Source organism: Hylaeus anthracinus, unplaced genomic scaffold (genome assembly GCF_026225885.1).
Source record: "Hylaeus anthracinus isolate JK02 unplaced genomic scaffold, UHH_iyHylAnth1.0_haploid 13198, whole genome shotgun sequence".
In the NCBI taxonomy this organism is placed as follows: Eukaryota; Metazoa; Arthropoda; class Insecta; order Hymenoptera; family Colletidae; genus Hylaeus; species Hylaeus anthracinus.
In genome coordinates this window covers 8,777-15,174 of record NW_026534448.1, presented here as the reverse complement: position 1 = coordinate 15,174, position 6,398 = coordinate 8,777, and the positions used below count along the sequence as shown (strand labels likewise).

General features: G+C 41.5%; 1 long non-coding RNA gene across 1 annotated transcript; it reads right to left on the bottom strand.

Annotated features, from left to right (window-relative positions):
- Positions 1-864: 864 nt before the first annotated feature.
- LOC128892657 (uncharacterized) lies at positions 865-2,664 on the bottom strand. Its single transcript, XR_008461135.1, has 2 exons — positions 2,521-2,664; positions 865-2,425 (listed from the first exon to the last, which is right to left on the bottom strand). It is a non-coding gene; the product is annotated as an uncharacterized LOC128892657 (long non-coding RNA).
- Between the last annotated feature and the right edge of the window lie 3,734 nt (positions 2,665-6,398).

Genomic DNA, 6,398 nt, shown 5'->3' with positions numbered 1-6,398 from the left:
GCCTCTGACGACAATTAGGGATTACTGTGGACGTATTCTGCCCCCCCACCCCCTCACAGGGAAGAATGCCGGCAGGGGACAAACGGTCCTCGGCGGCGCCAGCGCTGGGCATGTTCCTAGAAATGGGGGGGGGGGGGGGGGGGGCGTCAGGTGACGAACCTCCCCATGTCCGGCGACCCTGCTGGTAGCTAACGAGCTCAAAGGTTGAGCTTACCGCCTATGTGTGCAGGGTCGCGCCGCCACACCGGTCGCAGCCGGCCAGGAGAGTTCCCCTCCCACCGCTAGACGGAGCGCTCGCCTCTCTCTCCAAAAGGCCGGACACTCCTCCAGCATGTGCTGTGCGGAGTCAACCTCCGCGCCACATTGATGGCACGCGGGCGACTCCTCGGCCTCCACCTTATGCAGGTGCTCACCGGTCATGGTTGTTTCGGTGTGCCTATACGTGAGCCGCCCGTGCCGGCGGTCCAGCCTGTTACGTCCCAACTAGTTTAGGACTTTCTTTAGGGATTCTTGGCTTCGGTTAAAGAGCTAAAGCTCACCTTATCTGTATTTAATTGGTAAAGAAGGAATTCTGGGATTCTATAATGATTGTCACTAAGTTTAAGTATTAACAAATATAATTATGAAACAAAACTGAGTTTGGGATTATGTACAAACAGGAATATAAATTATACAATTGCAGATGGTTTTAACAATACCAATCGTTGATCTTATGCTATTAACGCTGTCGTCAGATTGTTCTGGGCTCGACTGTGGCGAGGATCTGGTCTGGTTGTACACTCGCGACACGGGACTCTAATGATTGGCGAATACTAAACGTCGGATTTTCGTAGGTAACTCCGCGGTGACTCTATCTTTAGTGCATATGTTCTCACTTACGCGAACTCTTTACTCAGCCGAAGATACGATACACGATACCTGAATAAGACTAACGCGAGAGATTAACCCGTCCGCGACTACAGAATAATAACTGCCAAAATAATAATACACAAAGAGCCGTCCATGGTCGTGACCACGGGCTTATATAGCCCCAGATCCTTGCCTGGCGTAATTCGTAATTTCGGAATCTTAATTGCCACATTTCCCGAAATTGGAGCAAGTCCCAAATTCAATAGGTGATTCGTGCCCAAGAGCCTAATATTGCTGACGCTTGTTTGCTGACTTGCGGTTCACTCGACTCGGTTGAATAACACGATTTGAATTGTGGTTCGTGCGCATTCCTAAAAGTCTATTGATCTTAACTATTCGCAATGCGAGGTCGATAAAAAGGGACACCGGCAGGGCCGGCTGTAACACCCCCAACGCCAGACACAACAAGTCTCGAGAGGCTGTTTTGTATAGCAAGGGTGTACCTTTTCATCGAAGGCCCATACTACAACTAGCTGATAGTTTATTTTATTTTTTTTTTTTTTTCAATAATATAAAGTAGTATATATTTTGCATATATATATGTAAGAAAGCCCAATTCCTCAAAATTAACTTTTGATCGCTCCTGCGCTCACACGCGAGTCGGCGAGGAGAAGAGAGAAGAGAAGAGAGAAGGGAAGAGAGAAGAGAGACTGCGTAATGCGAGAGGCTAGTTAAAACTAGAAAGATAATTAAACGGTATAAAAAAAGATTGTTAGATTTAGAATAGGATAAAGAATAAACATTGAATGTAGTTTCTTTGTTTATTTTCAGGTATGTAAATAATTGTAATAAAATTTATTAGGTTAAGTGAATGTAAATACATGACAAAAACTTTGTTTATTTTCAGAGAAACCTTCCTCGTTTATTTATCCCCTTCTTATTAAGTTAAACTCCAATAACATTATATATATATAAAAAAATTCGTACATGAGTTAAAGAAAAAAGAAGAAAGAAAAGAGAAGAGAAACATAAAACTATTCCATATACTATTATAAACTGTACTATACATTATATACTATATATTATAAATTATTCTATATAAAACTGTCATAAAATTAAAAATAATATAATATAATATAAATTCTTAATATAAAATAATATACAATTTTGACATAATTATTCGGTGCCGGGGGGAGGGGTGGCACTACGATGGTTGGTCGCACCGCCAGCTCGACCCAAGGGGTTGCGGCGATGGCCCTTATGCACTGCGGGTACTCCTTCGGGTTTCCCCTATTGAGAGCCCTTCGCCTGCAAAACGAGCATTGGGCTGCTGCATGCGCCCTGCAAATCTCCTGGAGTAGGCGGTGCACTGAGGCCGGTTGGTATCCCCGCGCCTCTGCCTCCTGGAGCATCCAGTGGCATCCGTCGCATTTGATTGTTCCGTTCTGGGCCACCCAGGAGTGCCCCTCCACGCACTACCTCCGCCGGAGGTGGTCTAAATAGGGCCCCAGCAGGACCCTCTCAGCGGGGGTGATCAACCGTGGTAACATCGTGTCGTCGAATATAGGGAGGGTTGCTAGGGTTAACGGAAGGAAAAGAAACTTAGTTAATTGTGGGTTAATACTAGGGTAGCGTTGTTCTTTAATTATGTAGTTTTGTTAAGAAACATACCACTTATCGGTCTCCTGTAGTAACCCATTTTTGTTGATCGGTATTTGTCGTTTGGTACTTGTTGTTCACGCAAAAAAAAACTTTGATGATGGGATGGGGTAATTGTGCGATGGTTTATATAGGACGTATTAGGTATGAATGGAGGTGGTAACGGTGAGTTCTGATTGGATTTGCTTTACCTGTTGCCTTTAGAAAAAATGTACTTGCGTTGTCTTTCCCGATGTCAATGCTGCGATTGCGGGACGTGTACTCGGGATTTCGGTAATGCATAGTGGAGGTGAGATCGTTGGCCTTATACCCGGTGTTCCGATGGTTCTTGTTCCTGTTCGTTCTCTTATTGTCATTTCTAGTTTTTATTTTCTTTCGCAAATGTATTTGCAATTTCTTTTAGTAATCCATAATATTCCAATTAAAATGATCAACACCCCTACTGTAGCACCCCCGTAAATCATATGTGTTGTTAACCGTTGAGTACGGTGGTGCGTTGCCAGATCTTGGGCCTGGCGTTCTATTTCTGTTAGCGCTATAGATTTTTCGTTTGCTTTGTCATGTAACATTCCTATTGGTATGTTGTGTAGTTGGTAGTCGGATATTATTTTTACGTGATGGGGTGATATTTGTGGTATCAATTCTGTTATGTTTAATGTTAAAAGTGACTTAAACGTTGAATTCATTCGAAGTGTTGTTGTTTCTGATATGATAAGTCTTCAGTTGTCGACTTGTGCCTGGCAGTTCTTTTTCTGCTTCAAAATTCCGGAGCCGTGTATTAGTTCATACCCTGCTGCGCGATGATTGCATTTGATTTTCTATGGCGTTTTCTCCCTGACAGAATACAACCACGTGTTTGGAATTGAAAGGTGGTTAGTGACCGTATGAGTTGATTTTAAGGATCTGACGTTACATTTTTTCCATTCTATGGTTTGTGTTTGTGTTAAGATATTGGTTTCACAAATCGGTGCTTCTTCTAGATTGTATAATGGTAATGTGAGTTGGCAAACATATTTATCGGGATGAGACTTGCATCCTTAGACAAAATTTTCCGTGGGCAGGAAGTATTTCCGGTGGATCCTATTAATTGCCAGGAATGATGTTTGTGGGACTACGACCATGGCAGTAGAGATATTGTGGGATATAGGTAGAAAGGAAGGACATGGGTGTAAATGATAAAGGTTAAAAGGTGTTTTGTCCAGCAGAGGAATTTCTACTGATATTACTATTCTTCCATTCGAATAGGCGGTGTTGGTTGTAATTATTTTATAAAATTCCTCTGAATGTAGTTCCGTTAAGGATAGAGGGAATTCGTATGGTGTTGACTGATTTATCTGGGTGCACGTAGTTGCGAGTTAGTTGGGTGATAGTATTGCGGGGTGCAATATTGCTAATTTAGCAAACATTATTGCGTCTGTCAGTATTTGTAAAGCGTGAAGATATTCATCTACGTGTCTTGATTTGTCCAAAATGTTGCGACTCTCTATTCCCATTTCTGCCTCGACTTCGTTGAGTTTCTGTAATCCTGTGGCTATTTCTTTTATTCTATTGCTCATTCTCAGGGATGAATTCCTGAGAGTTAGTAAATCTTGATGAATGTCTTGAAATTCTGATCTAATTATGTGTGTCGGATTACCCAATAATTGTGATAAATGCATTTGATCCTTATAAATTTTATCTATTTCCTGATTGTAATATTTTGCGTCGTCTTCCGTAAGTGTTCCAAAAAGAGCGTTGCTAATTGTCCCGATAAATCCTAGTGGTGCCGATCTTTGTGTCCTTGCACTTATGGGTTTCGTTAGACTATAACGTAAAAGTTGCTCATATCGATTTGCGTCTATTAACTTTTTTCCCAGCTGTATCTTAAGAGCATTCATTGGGCAATTCCCCCAGTTATGGGTTCTACAGATCATTAAGATTTTTTCTATTTGCGGTTGGATGTGTGGTTTTGCGTCGAGGATGTCTTGTACGCCTAAAGCAGTTACTATTTTCCTTTTGGCATGAAAGATTCGGAGTGGCCGTAGCTCCTCATAATATAGGCCTGGATAGTTTTTTATTGGTAAAATCTCGTAGTTTTCTTCAATTTCGATAGCCGTACTAAACGTCCACAGGGTATACCAAACATTATTAAAACTTGCTTATTCGACATTTTCTGTCGAGAGAAAAGAATTTAAGTAGCTTCCCTAACCTTTGCTAGGCTTGTAATATTTGGTTGTCGAAATATTGCCACAACGTCGGCATCGTACGAATTTGCCGACGGTGCGTGTGTTCCAAACGCTTGCCGTTCGAAGTACGGGGAATTTGAATGTTGCGTTACGAGATGAGATTAATGCGATTTAACTTTAACTAAACTTTTACTAATAATTATTTAAATTATTCGTGTTGATTTCGTTCGAAGTAGTTAGTTATCCTCAAGGCGGTTTTTCATTGGAGTGAGCATGCTTTAATTTGTCGAAGTGTTTCATGAATTTCTGCCTGTTTCCCTTTATTAAAATAGCATTATTCTGTTCGGTGGTATCGCAAATTTTGAAGGGTCCTTCGTAGTGTGAATCGAATTTTCCTATTCGCGGTTCTTTTAATACATAGACGAGATCATTTGGCTTGAAATTAACTTCGTTACTTTTGCGATCGTAATATAATTTTGAACGTAATTTCTTTTCATCTATATTTTTCTGTGTCATTGACCGAATTTCATCTAGGCGTTGAACCAAATTTTGTACGTATGAAGGATATGTTGCAATTTCGTCCTGAAACAGCGGCGTGAATGGATTCCTGGCTAACTAACCGAATACTACTTCGTACGAGGTAAAGTTCGTCGCTTCGTGTACCGAAGTGTTGTACGAGTAGGTCGCAAAGGGCAACAGCAAGTCCCACTCTTCGTATCTTTCCAAATAGTGTTTTAAATATTCGGTGAGAACGATGTGGCTCCTTTCTAGTGAGCCATTTGTCTGGGGGCAGTGACCAAATATTGTAACGTGATCTACTCTAAATACGCGAGCTATGCCCTGCAGTAGATTATTGATGAAACTTTTTCCGCGGTCGGTCAGAATAGCGCGCGGTGCTCCGAAAACTGCGATGAAATAGCGCGACAAAGCGTCGGCGACGGTAAGCGCACGAATATGGAATAATGGAATTGTCACACAGAATTTTGATAGTTGATATTAAATAGTTAAAATATGTCGATTTCCACTAGGGGTCATAGGAAGGGGACCTACGGTGTCGAGAGCCACTTCGTCGAACGGTTTGGCTAGTGTATCCATTATAAGCATTGGTTCACGAGTTTTTATGCGGACGAGTTTCTGTTCATAACAACTGCGACAGTTTCTTATAAAATCTTCAATATCACGTCGCATCCGCGGCCAATCGAAGTGGTTCCGTATCCGTTGGTAGGTCTTCGTTACTCCCTTATGTCCTCCTATTAAACTTTCATGATAGTACCGAATAATGTCCTCGCGCTGATCCTGTTCAGGTGTTTGAATTTTCCCTGTGCAAATTTTGATTCATATTAGTATTTTCCGAAATATTTCTTCTAAATAAGATTTAAGGGTATTGGCACTGAAATGGTGTAGAGTTTCGCCATACGCTGCTATTCGAAACGAGCTGATGCGCTCTTTTTCTACCATGGTTCGAAGATCGACTAATAATTGTTCCAATTTTCGTTCATTTACTTCGTGGAAGAAATTCCTGGTTGCAACAATGTTAAAAATTTTCCCTCTTTCGGAACGTGTAACTATTGTTCGTCCTTCTTCTAAATCCTTCGTTAGTAAATCTGTTTCTTGAAGTAAGCTAAGTGCTTTTAGAGTTTTGCTTATCGGGCTGGTAAGAACTCGATCGGCTGGTATAAAATGAACGTAGTTATCCGAAGCGGCTGTTAGTGTTGTTTCCGAGAT